Here is a 17,846-nt window from a genome sequence, read left to right as displayed (position 1 = left end):
ATTCCTATACACTAATGATGATCTAGCAGAAAGAGAAATCAAGAAAACAATTCTATTCACAATTGCATCAAAAAGAATAAAATACCTAGGAATAAACCTAACCAAGGAAGTGAAAGACCTATACCCTGAAAAGTACAAGACACTCATGAGAGAAATTAAAGAAGATACCAATAAATGGAAACACATCCTATGTTCATGGATAGGAAGAATTAATATTGTCAAAATGGCCTTCCTGCCTTTAGCAATCTACAGATTCAATGAAATTCCTATCAAAATACCAACAGCATTCTTCAACGAACTAGAGCAAATATTCCAAAATTTATATGGAACCACAAAAGACCCTGAATAGCCAGAGAAATCCTGAGGAGGAAGAATATAGCTGAGGCGATTATGCTCTCAGACTTCAAGCTCTACCACAAAGCCACAGTAATCAAGACAATTTCGTACTGGCACAAGAACAGACCCACAGACCAGTGGAACAGAATAGAGAGTCCAGATATTAACCCAAACATATATGGTCAATTAATATATGATAAAGGAGCCATGGACATACAATGGGGAAATGACAGCCTCTTCAACAGCTGGTGTTGGCATAACTGGACAGCTATATGCAAGAGAATGAAACTGGATTATTGTCTAGCCCCATACACAAAAGTAAACTCAAAATGGATCAAAGACCTGAATGTAAGGCATGAAACGATAAAACTCTTAGAGGAAAACACAGGCAAAAATCTCTTGAATATAAACATGAGCCACTTTTTCCTGAATGCATCTCCTTGGGGAAGGGAACCAAAATAAAAAATGAACAGATGGGACTACATCATGCTAAAAAGCTTCTGTACAGCAAAGGACACCATCAGCAGAACAAAAACGCATCCTACAGTTAGGGAGAATATATTTGTAAATGACATATATGACAAGGGGTTAAAATCCAAAATACATAAGGAACTCATACACCTCAACAACCAAAAAGCAAATAACCCAATTAAAAAATGGGTGGAAGATATGAACAGATAATTCTCCAAAGCAGAAATTCAGATGGTCAACAAGCACATGAAAAGATGCTCCAGGAGGGAGAACCAAGATGGCGGCGTGAGTAGAGCAGCAGAAATCTCCTCCCAAAACCATATGTATTTTTGAAAATACAACAAATACAACAAATCCTAAAAGAGAGACCGGAAGACAGGACAACCAGACTACATCCACACCTGTGAGATCCCAGCACAAAAGGGGGTAAGATACAAGCGACGGCCTGGTGGGACCCGAACGCCCCTCACTCCAGCTCCCGGCGGGAGGAGAGGAGTTGGAGCCAGGAGAGAGAGGGAGCCCAGGACTGCTAAACACCCAGCCCCAGCCATCTGCACCAGAGCGCAGACACACAGTGTGTGCGTGGGGTGCTGGAAACTAGGGAAACAGGACAGTTAGACATGTGAGCGGGTCCCTGCAGACGGCACACCCAGGACAAAGAAAAGCGAGTGCTTTCTGAAAGTCTTAAAGGGACAGGGACCCCACAGCTGGACAGAAGTGCCCCGGGACACTTAGCCCAGCAGCTGGGAATCCCGGGGAACTCTGGGCGCCTGAACCCCTGCAGTGCAGCTTGGAGGCCCCTCACCACGTCTGTTCCCCCTCCAACGCGGCTCCGCCATATTGGAGAAGCAGCCTGAGCAGGCCACACCCACAGCAACTGCAGAGCTAAATAAACTCCACAGCGGCCGGGCAAGATCAGAAGCCCCGTCTGCCTGCAGCTGCCCAGCACAAGCTGCTAGAGGCCGCTGTTCTCCTGCGAGAGGAAGGCCACAAACTGGCAAGAAGGGACTTTCTCTTACCCAACACACGCACCAGCTCCCCACAAATATATCTATTGCCATGAAAAGGCAGAAGAAATTGATACAGACCAAGATCACAGAGGCAAACCCTGAGAAGGAGATAGACCTAACCAGTCTGCCTGAAAAAGAATTAAAAATAAAACTCATAACCATGCTGATGGAGCTGCAGAGAAATATGCAAGAGCTAAGGGATGATGTCCAGAAGGAGATTACAGAAATGAAACAATCTCTGGAAGGATTTATAAACAGAATGGATAAGATGCAAGAGGCCATTGATGGAATAGAAACCAGAGAACAGGAACGCATAGAAGCTGATGCAGAGAGAAATAAAGGGATCTCCAGGAATGAAACAATATTAAGAGAACTGTGTGACCAATCCAAAAAGAACAACATCTGCGTTATAGGGGTACCAGAAGAAGAAGAGAGAGAGAAAGGGATAGAAAGTGTATTTGAAGAAATAATTGCTGAAAACTTCCCCAAACTGGAGGAAATAATCGATCAGACCATGGAAGTGTACAGAACTCCCAACAGAAAGGACCCAAGGAGGACAACACCAAGACACAGAATAATTAAAATGGCAAAGGTCAAGGACAAGGACAGAGTTTTAAAGGCAGCTAGAGAGAAGAAAAAGGTCACCTACAAAGGAAAACCCATCAGGCTATCATCAGACTTCTTAACAGAAACCTTACAGGCCAGAAGAGAATGGCATGATATATTTAATGCAATGAAAGAGAAGGGCCTTGAACCAAGAATACTGTATCTAGCATGACTATCATTTAAATATGAAGGAGGGATTAAATAATTCCCAGACAAGCAAATGTTGAGGGAATTTGCCTCCCACAAACCACCTCTACAGGGTATTTTAGAGGGACTGCTCTAGATGGGAGCACTCCTAAGACTAAATAGATGTCACCAGAGAAAATAAAATCACAGCAAAGAAAGCAGACCAACCAAATACTAACTAAAGGCAAAAATAAAATCAACTACTCATAAAAGCAGTTAAAGGAAGCACAAAAGAGCACAGAATAAAACAACCAACATATAAAGAATGAAGGAGGAGGAATAAGAAGGGAGAAAAATAAAGAATGACCAGACAGTGTTTAAAATTGCTCAATAAGCAAGTTAAGTTAGACAGTAAGATGCTAAAGAAGCTAACCTTGAACCTTTGGCAACCACGAATCTAAAGCCTGCAATGACAATAAGTACATATCTTTCAATAATCATCCTAAATGTAAATGGACTGAATGCACCGATCAAAAGACACAGAATAATAGAATGGATAAAAAAGTAAGACCCATCTCTATGCTGCTTACAAGAGACTCACCTCAAACCCAAAGACTATAGGAACAAAGAAAGACTGAAGGAACAAAACAGCAGCAGAATCATAGAACCTAAAAATGGACTAACAGTTACCAAAGGGAAAGGGACTGGGGAGAAAGGGAGGGAAGGGAGGGATAAGGGTGGGAGAAAAAGAAAGGGGGCATTACTCTTAGCATGTATAATGTGGGGGGGGGCATGGGGAGGGCTGTGCAACACAGAGAAGAGAAGTAGTGATTCTATAGCATCTTACTACACTGATGGACAGTACTGTAATCAGGTTTGTGGGGGGGATATGGTGAAGGGGGGACCCTTCACCATAATATTCTTCATGTAATTGCAGATTAATGACAACAAAATAAATTAATTTAAAGAAAAAGAAAAGAAAAAAGATGCTCCAAATCTTTTTTAATTATCAGGGAAAAGCAAATTAAAACCACAATGAGATATCACCTTGTGCCAGTTAGGATGGCCAACACAGAAAAGAACAGGAACAACAAACGCTGGCAAGGATGAAGACAAAGGGGAACCCTCCTACACTGCTGGTGGGAATGTAAACTAGTTCAACCATTGTGGAAAGCAGTATGGATGTTCTTCAAAAGACTTAAAATAGAAATACCATTTGACCCAGGAATTCCACTCCTAGGAATTTACCCTCAGAATGCAGGAGCCCAGTTTGGAAAAGACATATGCAACCCTATGTTTATCGTAGCCCTATTTACAGTAGTTGAGAAATGGAAACAACCTAAGTGTCCATCAGTAGATGAATGGATTAAGAAGAGGTGGTACATATACACAATGGAATACTATTCAGCCATAACAAAGAAACAAACCCTACTATTTGCAACAACATGGATGGAGCTAGAGGGTATATTGCTCAGTGAAATAAGCCAGGCGGAGAAAGACAAGTACCAAATGATTTCACTCATCTGCGGAGCATAAGAACAAGGGAAAAACTGAAGGAACAAAACAGCAGCAGACTCACAGAACCCAAGAATGGATTAACAGTTGCCAAAGGGAAAGGGACTGGGGAGAGGGTGATTTGGAAGGGAGGGAGAAGGGGAATCGTGGGCATTATGATTAGCACACATAATGTAGCGGGGGGTTATGTGGAAGGCAGTATAGCACAGAGAAGACAAGTAGTAATTCTATAGCATCTTACTGCACTGATGGACAGTGATTATAATGGGGTATGTGGTGGGGAGTTGATAATGGGGGGAATTTAGTAACCACAATGTTGCTCATGTAATTGTGTATTAATGATACCAAAATAAAAAAAATACAGAGCTCTGTATAAAGATTTCAGGATGTATATTTTGATGAAAAGAGAACATTTTTATGATTGTGTACAAAGTTAAAAAGGCATTAGGAGTGGCTCCTGGAGGAATACAGAATTAAGCTTGAGTAATAGGCCTCTTACAAGGGGAGTTAAATAAGAAATCTCAATTCTTTTGAGAAAAACAATCTATTCTATTTGGTTTGGGATAGTATTCTGTAACTTTAATACTAAAGAGGTCTTGTAGATAAAAAATGAGGGCAGTCTAGCTTTCACTCTCTTTCAGGATAAAATTCTCTCCATTCTGCTTCTCCATCTCAAACTTTCTACTTGCTGCTGTGTTTCTGTGACCTGCTAGTATTGTTACTCCTCAGTCTTCCTGCATTAGGCACATCTGTTTTAGGTAGAATGCTCTTATCAGAAATATCCATGTAAAATACTCAGCCTCCTTAAGTTCATAATGGTCCTTTGTTCCCCAAATCCCCAGCTGCAGTTCATGCCTATTGGGTTCACTTCCTAAAGTTCTCTTAATCCTCTACAGAAGAAAAAACTTAAGCTCCCAACATGCCACCAAAACTGCTGCCAGAAAAATACAAAGGTCCTCCTCTTGGACAGTTTTCCTTCTCCATACCTTTTCCGAAGGGTTCACCAGTGTGTCCTTTCTGACTCTCCCTCAAGCTCCCGGACCCTCACCTCCTTTGGTTTTCTTCCCACTTCTCCGACCATGACTTGTTTGTCTTCTGTTCATCCTCTGACTTGGGATTTCCACGAGACTCTGTCCTAGGCCCACACTCCTCAACGACTGCTTCTGGTCTGAACTTTAGTACTATATTTCCAAATGATTTTAAGTTACTCTCCTCTCTCAAGTGCCCTGCCACTCATCTCGACCTATTTCAAAATGGATGGACAGATTTTTCTATTTAAAGTAGTTCTTATTTAACTACTCCTATTTTAGTCAGTGGGCCCATATTTATTTCTTCTAGTATCCTAGACTGAAATCTGTGAGTCTTTCCTACATTCAAAAGGTCATGTGAGTCAGACACATTCAGGTATCTAACATAAATCAATCCAATAATAATCTTTGGGTAACCCTGATGTATTCCCTATCTACCCCAACACTTTCCCTCCTTCACCAACTTTATTCCTGAATCTTTTATAAAATGCCTCTTCATTTAGTTTACTCCTTATATTCCTACTCTCATAATATAAATCCAGAGCTTACAGACTGAGAGAAATAGGAAGCGCCTCAATATCATCTCCTCCAATCCTCTCATTTCTACATAAAATGAGACCTGGAGAGAGAATGATTTCAAGTTCACCCAGGTACCAAGAATGTGGACTCTGAGTTCAAATCCTTTAGTTATGTGATCCTTCAGTAGATAACAAATAATCTTAACTCTTAGTGTGTTGGCTTCCTCATCTGTAAAATTGGTAACTGAGGTAGCTGGTCTCCAAAGATGCCTCCTAATAACCCCACTGCCCCACAGGGACCCTGAGCCAACGTGAGTGGTCAACATGTGAGCTGCGTGATTGTGGAGGCTGTCACTGGGAGTCTTGCAGCTTCCACCTGAATGTGCTACTAGGATCCCTGAGCCAACCCAATAGAAAATCTGATATTCTAAGACTGCCATGCCATGGTAACTTTATGAAGAGGCTGCAGGGGGAGGAGGAAGAGGGAGCAAGGGAGAGGAAGCAAGCACATGCCCCTGGCCAGTCTCCAGCTATGCCAGCCATCCCAGCCCAAAGCCAGAAATGAGAGGGAAGAATCCATTTATCATCCAGCCAGTTAAGCCTATAGACAGTTCCAACCCCAGCCACCATATGACTGGAACCATATGAGGCATTCCAAGTGGGAATGTCTAACCAAGACCAGTTAACCCACAAAATAATGAAAAAATAATTGATATTTTAAGCCACTAGATTTGAAGTAATGTGTTATCCAGCAATAAATAACTACAACAATTATTGTCAGGATTGAATGAGATAATATATGTAAAGAACTTAAAACACCTGATATACAATGGTAAATAGGTCTTAGGTGACGATGAAGATGACGTTGATCATGATTGTGATAACCCATATGGTGCCTATATTTTTTTAACTCCCAGGCTTATTTTTTTTTTAATATACCATTTTTCCAACTGCATCACATCAATCTGTGTCTCAGATCCAAAGCATTCGAGCAGCTTCTCAGCTCACCTTTGTTAGTTTTCTTCTTCCAGTCCCCTATTGATCTCACTGCCAGGCCACTTGTCCTCAAATCCGGCCTCAGCTGCCACCACAAAGCTAGTAACTGACAGCTTGGCAACACCTGCCTCATCACATCCATCTTTATCTGTGAGCTCTGGACTGATACCTGACCCTAACCTACAACCCCAGGCCCATTTCAGGTGCTCTTTACCCCATACTCTGTTCCTAAAAGGTTAGTATTCCACCCACTGCTACAACATAGCAAACAGTCCCATTCTACCTTCTTCACTTAGCACTGAATTCACTACCTGGAATACCCTCCCTTCTCCTTCACCCTCGTCAAGCTGGTCTTTCAAAGTCAGAGATAAATCATTCAAACTACGTCTCAAGGCCAAATAAGTGAGCTCTTTTCCAAACTCTACTCTACATTTACCTCTTTATTCAATAAATACTTATTAAGCTCCTTTGGTATGCCAGGTATTGTCTTAGATAATGGGGATGTAACAGTTAAGGGTTTTTCACCTCGGGCTTACATTCAACAGTGAAGTCGGGAAATACATAATACATCATGTGGTGGTAAGTGCAATGGAGAAAAGAAAAGGATAAAAAGACTACAGTGGGTTAGGGATAGTGGTTCCTCTATTACGAGATGAGGAGGGAAGGCCCCTTTGAAGAGATGACATATGCTGCTCAGAGACACAAAGAAACACAGAGCAGTGTCATGTGTCTATCTGGGGTGAGGGGTGTAGAAAGGAGGAAGTCACGTGGGTGGTACACCAAGAACAAAAGCCCTAAGGCAGGAGCACACCTGCTGTGCTCGCAAAGAGTAAGGTGTGTCACATATTGTCATTTAAATCCAAATTATGCTTTGTATCTACCTGTCAATCTGTTTTATTCCTTGACAAATTTCAAACTAAGTTGTTGCTTCTTTTTATAGAAAATATTTTTTATCCTGAAATGAAATTTAAATAATCTTCCTACATACACACTTTATTAAGTATATACATACATGCTAAATAATCCTATATAGATACTTCTTAAAAACCCAGTGAAATAGCTTATCAATACCAAAAAGGAAAAATAAGAGCAATTTACATTCACCGTTGCAAAATATAAATGTTTATTTACAACTACATTTGAAAAAATGTCAAAAGTTTAGATTTTATTTTTACTTACTAGCTGTGTGACCTTGAGAAAGTTATTTAAACTTTCTGTGCTTCAGTTTACTCATCTGGAAAATGAGAGTAATAACAGCATCTACCTCACAGGTCATTGTGAAGATTAATTAGTCTGTACATGCAAAGCACCTTGAACAGTAAGGGCTTTGTGTTTGCTCTGATTTCTCTGACATGGAGAATTACCAGTAATGTGACAGCAACTAGAAACGAATTCAGGAGTGTTGTATTATAAGATGATCTTTTTCCAAAATGATGAATGATTTTTTGAGGTTTCAAATGTAACAAAGTACAGTCCTCCTTCATTTATACTGTGCTTGCATTACTGAAAAATTAAGTGTGGATTAAAATCATAGAAAAACTGTTTTGTGTTTATATGTAAAAAGTAGTTGTGTTCTAGGCTCAGATAATCCTTGGTGGACATTTCCCCTTTATGAATGTTTGTTGGGCACAGAGCATTCCTGCTTGGTGAGGGGACTATCCCAGGCGTTCCAGGACATTGCGCCTCCCTGGCTTCTGCTGAGGAAATGACAGGAGTACTCCCTAGTTAGTATCCCTGAAGTTTCCTGAATGCTTCCCGGTGTGAAGAATCACAGTTCTAGTTGTTTAAACTGCTTTGTACATTTTCCTCTTCAACCAGAGTGAAAGATCCTTAGAGCAAAAAAAGATAACTTATTCTTTCTTTACATTTCCCAAAGTAGTGAACCACAGGCACAAAAAGATTCAAACTGTAAATCCCTATCTGTTGCAGTAGGGGGATGATGATGATGATAATAATAATAATAACACTAATGTCAAATAAAAAGTACCAATGAAGGTTTTCATACTTCTAGGGAATAAGACTTTTTTTTAAAGCTCTGAGTCAAATTAAAATCACTTCATTTTCTCATTGTAAGAGACAGAGTAGAAGCTCCTTCCCATTGCCATGGTAGTGGTAGCCTGCAGAAGGACTCCAGACAACCCAGAAGAGAAATCCAGATGGGGCCAGAAAGATACAATTCTTTTAAGTCAGACTTGGTTTCTGACAAATTTAACGAGGAAACTGTAATACATTACAGCATTTCTTAAGCACCTGCTATATAATGCTCTACTATATAAAGAGTTTTATATATCTTATCACTAATCCTTGCAACAGCCCAATAAGATAGGTATTATCCCCATTTTATGGTAAAAAGATAGACACTTTATATGTTCAGTAACTTGCTATGTTGAAGGGCTGAGATTAAAGTCCATCTCTTTTAGTTTTTGCTTTTCATGATGTTTGAATAGCTCATCATATAACTAGTCTGATGCAAACTATGATAAATGTTATGAATTAAGGAATAGATTCATTTATCCTTAATTTCTGTGCTGACTCCACACTGTCTTGAGTTAAATAACCCCTGTTCCTAACACAGTGGTCAGATCTCCGGACAGGGTGGACCCTACTAACCAGTGACATCAGGAAGCTGGTGCCCAGAGACATGCAGCCTCACCGACAGAGAGACCTATTTACATGTGGGAGTGCTGCGTGAACAAGACACAGATGCCTCACATACAGATCTCCTCTCTGCTAATTGGCTACTCTCAAACACCCAAATGATTTTATATGTGAATGTGTGTGTACATGTACTGAAATATAAACATATATAATTTCCTTCAGCATTCAGTTCTCTTTTCCTGTCTTTTCCTAGTAATATTCCTTGGAATCTCTAGGCGCCACTCCTCTTTTGTTCTCCATTTTCTCAGTCCTTAATTTACACCCCAAGCAATCAATAATCTATCTGGAGTATTTTAGGACATTTGAGGAGATTTAAAATTCTGATGGAGTTCATTCAGTCTTTGATATATTAACAATTGTTGGCATCATTTTTGCAACAGAGCTCAGAAGTCACTTTGTCAAAAAAAAAAAAGAGTGCTAAGACATTTCTGAATAGGGAAAAGAAAAACAAACCGAACTATGAGGAAACTCAGACATCAAGTCTTATCCAAGGTCACAAGGCCAAGTAGCACAAACCAAACCAGGCTCCGTGGCTTCAGAATACCCTAAATTGCTAAAAAAGTATTTCTGGCACTAATGTGTATTTAGCCTAGAATTTATAAACCATAAGTCTATTATCATAATGCATTCTAAGCTATACATTATATTATTGTGCTTGAAATAGTTAAGAAATGTTATTTAAAATAAGTATATTAAGTTTCAGACTTCTACAGCCTGAGGGACTTTCCTGGCAATAGCACTGTTTTTGGAAAGACTTAAACCTTTGGAAAATATTTCATTCTGTGATCTACCTGTATTTTTATTTCATACCTTTCTACTTAGGATCAAGGTTCTGGGAATTGTTATTAATCAAGAAGCAAATCTGTATCTAGTGGACTCTTCTGTATTCAATACTGCAGCTTAATATATGGAAATCTAATTGCTAAATGACCCTTAAAGAATTCTGAGGCAAGGTTAAAATAAACTTCAGATATTAAATACAGTAACTACAGCATACCAGGTGGTTAAATCAGTATTCCTTCACCTTCAAATGCCTTAAAAATAGTTTTAGAAGCAGACAATAATCTAGAATTAATATATAAGCTGTATTTTAAATAACATAATTTATTTTATATTTTACATTATAAAAACTTTACTTTCTTTAATGTTAATATTACAAAAACAACTTTAATGCCAAGTAAATCCACTATATCTGCTTGTGTTTACTGCCCTCTAGTGATAATGGATCCTAACAGGATTTAAGGAACAGCTTTGTTCCTAGAGACATCACATTTCAGAAAACAAAATGTATCCTACAAATAGTATGGAGACTTAAGATTAAGAGGAACTCCAGGTTGATTTTTAAAAACTGAATAATCACCTGAAAAAGCTAAGAATCATTCTCTAATTGTCCTGGCCTGAAAATTTTCACAAAAATTTTTTTATTTAAAATAGGACACACCTGTCACATTTAACTGAGAAAAGAAATCCCAAAGGAACTTCCTGTTGAGAGGTAACTTGAGGCTGAAATAACATGAGACTGAACTGATGATGGTTGTATTTAAAATTTTCTTCTATGTGGGTATAATATTCTGTACTTGTTGATAGAGCTTGAGTCATATATAGTAGACAGAATTTTCTATGTTTATAACTAATTAATTAGTAAATCCACCTGAAATCACCACCATCCTCATCATCATTTTTATATCTACCAAGGACTTTCTTTTCACTGAAGAATAATTAAGGCAATGAAATGGTACACAAATGAAGCCTCCACAAAAATAATCTTATAAAGGGACCTTCTACTTTTAGTGAAAATTAGGACCCCAATTCACTTTTTCTATGCTTACAATGGCCATCATAATCACTCTAAAACACTAATATTCCCTCTGTACTTTGTGGTATGCTTTATGAAAACAATTTAAATAGAGAATATCTTCTATAGAAATAATAAAAATGCAAACAGGCATACTTCTAGAAATACATATTTCATCTTGTAGGTACACTACTTTTATAGGTGGATCTTAAAATAATTTTAAGTCATAAAATTGCGGTTGTAACATTAAGGTAAAATGAATTCCCTTCAACAAATGGTGCTTTGACAATTGGACATCCATTCACAAAGCAATGAACTTCAACTTTTACTTGTACCATGTACTACTATCTACTCAAAATGGATTACAGAACCAACCATAAAACCTTAAAACTATAAAATTTCTAGAAGAAAATGTAAGAGAAAATATTTGTGATCTTGGGTTAGGCAAAGATTTCTTGGAACACAAAAAGCAAGAAGCATTAAAAAAATGATAAACTGGACTTTACCAAAATTTCTTTGAAAGTAACTGGTAAGAAAATGGAACAATAAGCCACAGGACTGGGAACAAAATATGTCTAAAACACCTATCTGATAAAAAGTTGTATTTGGAATTTATAAAAAATTCTCCCAAACTTATTATGATTAGCATGTATAATGTGGGGGGTGGGGGAAAGGGGAGGGCTTTGCAACACAGAGAAGACAAGTAGTGATTCTACAACATCTTACTATGCTGATGGACAGTGACTGTAATGGAGTTTGTGGGGGGAACTAGGGGTAGGGGAGAGCCTAGTAAACATAATGTTCTTCATGTAATTGTAGATTAATGATAACAAAATTTTTAAAAAAATTTAATAAAAAAAAATTCTCACAACTTAGAAAGGTCAACAAGCATATGAAAAAATGTGCATCATTAAGGAAATGAGAGTTAAAACCAAATGTAATGCCACTACACACTTATCAGAAAGACTAAAATGAAAAATGCAAACAATGCAAAATGCTGGTTAGGATATAGAGTGAATGGAACTCTTAGACTGCTGATGGTAATGCAAAATGGTATTGCAACTTTGGAAAAGAGTTTGACACTTTCTTACAAAGTTAACAAGTACATTGACCATATTACACAGCAGTCCCACTTCTAGTTATTTACCCAAGAGAAATTAAAACATATGACTATACAAAGACCTATATTCAAATGTTTACAGCAATTCTATTTCTAACAGCTGAAACCCGGAAATAGCCCAAATGCCAATCAAATGGTAGGTGGATAAACTAACTGGGATACACCCATGAAGTGAAATACTAGCAAGCAATAAAAAGAAACAAATTACTGATACATACAGCATGTTATTAATGGGTGAATCTCAAAAGCGTTATGCAAATTGAAAGAAGCTATTAACAAAAGGCTATATATATATATGTGTGGGTGTGTATATATAGGTATATACACACTGTGTGATTTTATTCACGTGACATTCTGGAAAAGGCAGAACACCATGAACAATTAGATCTCTGGTTTCCAGTGACTAGGAGGGGAAAGATAAGGAGTAAAGAGGAGTAAGCAAGAACTGCTTTGGGTGACAGAAACAGCCGAACAGAAAAAGAAATCTAGACTATAGTGGTAGTTATCCAATTGTATACATTTGCCAAAATGCAGTCAACAACACCTAAAAAGAGTATATCTTACCACCATGGCAATTACACCTTAAAACATGATTTTTAAAAATGTTAGGTGATGTTATCAAATTCTTTTAATTCCAAATTTGCTTAACTTTGCCTAAAGAGAAATGAATGAAAATCTCAAATGAAATGAAAAATATTTTAGATATTTTCCTGCTTTCTTAAACAAACCAAACTGATTTTAATTCTATTTAATTATTGAATGGTGATCCTGGGCTACCATTATTCACTCATCATTGAAAAGTTAGTAATTATTTTATGTTCATCCTAGTCCAAGTACTGTACCAGCAGCTGGAGACAGAAAAATCCAGTGAAATGGAAAGAGCTGCTTCCAGAAAACTAGAGAGTCCCAACTGCTTTTTCTTTTTGAATCCTTCTGTCAATTTCTCATAGGTTTTACTATTATTTTTTGAGTCCTTGGTTGTCAGCCTGTTCTTTTTATAGTCAATATAGCAACCCATTCCCCCTTCATATTATGATAGGTTTCTGTCTAAGGCAGCATTTCCCAGAATGTGTAGTAAAGAACTGTAGTCCCATGCACTCATTCCCAAAGAAGACATCCAGCGTGAGGTAGATTTCTGACATAGTGTTAACCCTCTTGGAGATTGTGTACATTAGCATATTAGAGGCTCTGTCAAGAACAGTAATATATAAACTTGTTTTGTTTAACCGACTATTTCTCAAATTTATACTAATACCTAACTCCTTTACTCCCTTAACATTTACTGACAAGCAAAAACAAAACAAAAAACAAAAATACTAGGCTTTTAAGAAAACAGAAATGGAAAATAGAAAATCCTGTGGAAAGCAATGGGCTTTAAATACTAGGTAATACCTGTTTTCAGAATGGGTATTCACTTATGATTCAACAAATAGTTATTAAAAGGTATGTGCCAACATGGGGAATACAGTAATGAATAAGACAGAAGAGTTTCCTGTGGATGCAAATCTTGGACTTTTGAGGTAAAAGGACAAAAAGTCAGTGGCAATATGCAGAATGAAAGCAAAGAGGGCAATATGATAACTGTGATAGTGGGCTACTAAACAGTCCAGAGAAGCTGCACAGAGAAGATGATATCTGAGATGAATCCCAAATGACTAGAAAAAAACCAACAAGAAGATCTGGGGAAGAGCATTCTGAGCAAGGGCTGAAGAAACAGCCAGCCCAAGGAAGGATAGGGGCACAGAATGAGATAAGAGGTAGGTAAAGGCAAGATCATGTGGGTACCTTGTAAGCCTTGCAGAGGGTGTGGTACGCCACGGGAAGGTTCTGAGATGGGAGGGACATAATGTGATTTACATTTCAAAAAGTTGTCTCTGTAGAGAGGCAAGAGCAGATAGAAGACAAGAGGAACTGCTGAGAAAAAGCTGACTAGATTTGATTTGATTAATTGAAACTGAAAATGAGGAGAGGTATCAGCTCCTACACTTCTGGCTTTGGTATCTTAGAAGGATGTTTGTGCCATTAGCTGAGATGGAGAAAACTGGAGAAGTACAGATTTGGAAGAGGATAAATAAGGTGAAAGAAGAATCCTATGGGCCAAATACAAGAAAATTTAAATATGAGAAGTTTATTTCACTGTTGAGGGACATTTTACCCATCTTCTCAGGTTCTTGAATGAGTGCTGTATACGAAAGGTTCCAGGTAGCTGAGGTTTGAATATGTGGGCACTTTCAAATACTCTGTGACATTACATTAGGTTGGGGCACTTTCATCATGATCTTTGAAGATGTTCTGATAGTAGCCCAATAGAAGGGACATCAATAGATAATCTATTTGTTAAATCCCTTCTTTATAGCAAGTTAGTAATGTGAAAGCCTAAGCAAGGCCAACAGAACCCAAATTAAAATCTAGCACTCAGAGTTGGCACTATTTTTATTAGAGTCCTATGCCTTATTGGAACATTTTAGGAATGAAGACTTTACTGAAGGCAATCATTAAGCACCATTAATGGTGCAATAATGGGATTTTTTTTTTGCAACATTAACAGAATAGTTAAGTGAGAGAATTATGAGAAGTACCATGAATTAGAGCATAGTTTTCTCTACTTGGCTTCACCTAAGTTCAAATACTGGCCTTGTCTCTTATGATAACTATAATACATAGCAAGTTATTTAAGTTCTAGGTTGTATAGACAGAGTCCGAGTTAATGAAGGACAGTGTATTAAGTACATATCAGGAGCTCAATATGTTATTTATATTATGACTAGAAATACTGAAACCTATAATAAGAAAAACAATCTGATTAAAACAGCTACAATAAGATCCCTGCTATGGTATCTACCCAATAGTTTATGTAATCAACAGTTTGCCAACTATTAGAATCACTGATGCCAGCTGAAAATGCTTATGGAGACATCAAACAAACAGGGATAATTTTCTCAGAATGCACTAACCTGACAAATACAAAGCATTCCTGCAGGCTTTACAAATTCCAATCTCCAAGGCAAAATGTGGGTACAACCCTTGAGGTAACATGGGACCAAGGAGACCAAGTCCAGTACCAATATAGGATGGTGACCTTCCAATCAGCAAGTATTGAATTAGCTGCCGTTCCAGGTACTAAAGAGGGGTCAGTCACAAATCATCTGCTCAGATGGCCTCACGTATCAGTGTGTGGGAGATAGAAGATAAATAAGCATGTGCAGCAGCCACTGCAGCTTCCTTCTAGTATGGTCCCCTGTGCTACAGAGGCTGGATGATAAAGAATCCACATTCTAGACCCCCTTGAAGATAGGGCTCCAGATATGATTAAACATCTTCCAATCAGTGAGCTCCTGCTCCCTCTCACAAGTTAAACAGCTGTCAATCTTTCTGCTGTTTATTGGTAGATAATCTACCTCTGGCTGTAGTGAGATGTATTTGTTTCTGTGGTTACTCTAGGAAATATCTGGATATGGGCATCTTCCCAATTTTTTCTGCTTGGGATTCACTGAACTTCTAGAATATTCCCTTTCCTATTCTCTCTACTCTCTTCTGGAGTTCAGATTGATGCAAGTTGCCATTTTGTTGGAAAAAGAAGTTCTGCCATATTTTAAGTGTATAGTGCTATCCATAAAATTACACGTAATATTAATCAATACACAGCAATCATTTTTATTCAAAATATTGTTTTTAAATAGTTTCCTAAATTGTGTGATAGTTTTCTTACATCTTGAGACTAAATTACTGGTATTAACACATTGGGCAAAAAAGTTCAATTTTTCTAAATGCCCATAGAGTAAGATGCACCTACTATACATTTCTTCTGATGGCTTCCTAATAAAGAACCTAGACCTGAAGATATAGTTAAAAATTATTTAATTCACTTTTCCTCAGATTTTAGTAAAATTTAGCACTAACTACCTTAACATTTACTCTTCCAGGATACCTACCTACCTACCTACCTATCTATCTATCTATCTATCTATCTATCTATCTATCATCTATCTATCTATCTATCTATCTATCTATCTATCTATCTATCTATCTATCTATCTATCTATCTATCTCCTTAAGATGGGAGAAAAATTTTTGCTTCATAGAAAAAAGATGATAGGGAAAAACAAAATAAAATAAAACAAACTAAAACACCTCTGCTTTACTTGCCCTTCCAAGTGTGATTCTACTGTCCTATGAGATAGTAAGTTAGTCAGACATGTTAGGTAGGATGGGATTATCAAACATACTACGATTCTTTAATTTTGTGAAATACATCCAACTTGGAAAGTTCCTCTGAAGACATCTAGTCCGACCTTCTACCCAGACAGGAGTCCTATAACTCTTCTCCTGCAACTAGTAAATAACAGTCCGCTTCTCCTGGATTTCTTCCACTGTTGTCTAAGTCCGTTTCACTTTGGGTGAATCTAGTTTTAAAACACAGAGTTAATGGTTATTAGCTCGCATTGAGCTAATACTATTTTTTCAAAAGTTCTTTATAAACCGCTTAAAACTGATTTGACTCTGGACACCCCAAATGAAAACAAAATATGGCTCAGGGGTTTTATTATGAAAGCTGCAACAAACAGAGAAGTACTTAATATTTTAAACCACCTAGGTAAAAAAAGCACTCTGGGCCTTACAAACAGTGATCAACAGCTAAGAATGAGCGAAGATCGCTTGGGCTGTCACTTTCCCCTGACAACTAAGGAAGAAAGTATGTGAATTAGAACATATGAACTGCCATTTGGGGTACTAAGAAAACATACCAAGTAGATGGCTTTTACACAGCTTCCAGAATACCAGTTCTAACAGTTCACAAAACTGCCTTTCCCTAGAACCCATAGTAAAAAATAATAGCTAATATTTATTGAGTGTCTTTTATATATGCCAAGGATAGTGCTGAGTACTTTCCTGGCATTCTCTCATTTCTTTCTAATAGCAACACTATAAGGACAAGTATTATTCCCATTTTACAAATAAGCCCTAAGGACTTAACCATCAACTCTATCCAGGCAACTCCCAGGAAAGGTATACTGCCTATTACTAGAGATCCAGTCCTGACAACTGAAGGCTGATAGGGCATTTCTACTTAGATGCACATTCTTACTTCCATTTTATGTATAAAAATTTAACTGCCATATCTCCCACCTTTCCCTCCTCAAACTGGCTTCTCTTCCTGATTTTCCAACTATCATCCTTTCTATTATCTGAGTTTAGAATTTTATACTTTCCTCTGGCTGCAGTTCCATCCCCTGAAATCTTACAAAGCCTGTCACCATTCCCATGCTATCTTTCTCCTACCCATTCCTTTCATTTTCATCCTATTTCAATCTCTCATCACTTAAATGTCTAACATTCTTGTGTTCAGTATTTCATCTCAATATGATCTATACTATCACCAGATGCATCTTTCTGAAATCATCTTATTTTCCTTTTAATAGTTTCCTAAATAAAATACAAGGGTTTTATAAGACTTCTGGGTAATATGCTAATGGCTGAGTTTAGGATTTAAGGCACTCTCCAGTGTGGCTCCAATATATATACTTACCACACCTGCCTCTGTGCCCCTATCAAACTTTCTGTTCCCATAATCAAAATTTCTGTTCCAGGCAGAGTCACTCTTCCAAAGCACTCACTACTTGCCCATTTCTATAAACACACAATAAAGCTAAATACATCATTCTGTCC

General features: G+C 37.8%; 1 protein-coding gene across 8 annotated transcripts in view; it reads right to left on the bottom strand.

Annotated features, from left to right (window-relative positions):
- Nucleotides 1-17,846, bottom strand: part of PDE4D (phosphodiesterase 4D) — a 1,476,836-nt gene that overhangs the window by 32,751 nt on the left and 1,426,239 nt on the right. The gene's annotated exons all lie outside the window — the stretch shown is intronic.

This window comes from Manis javanica, chromosome 1 (genome assembly GCF_040802235.1).
Source record: "Manis javanica isolate MJ-LG chromosome 1, MJ_LKY, whole genome shotgun sequence".
NCBI classification, from domain to species: Eukaryota; Metazoa; Chordata; class Mammalia; order Pholidota; family Manidae; genus Manis; species Manis javanica.
Note: the sequence above shows the minus strand (reverse complement) of the source record. Positions and strands in the feature narration are given on the sequence as shown.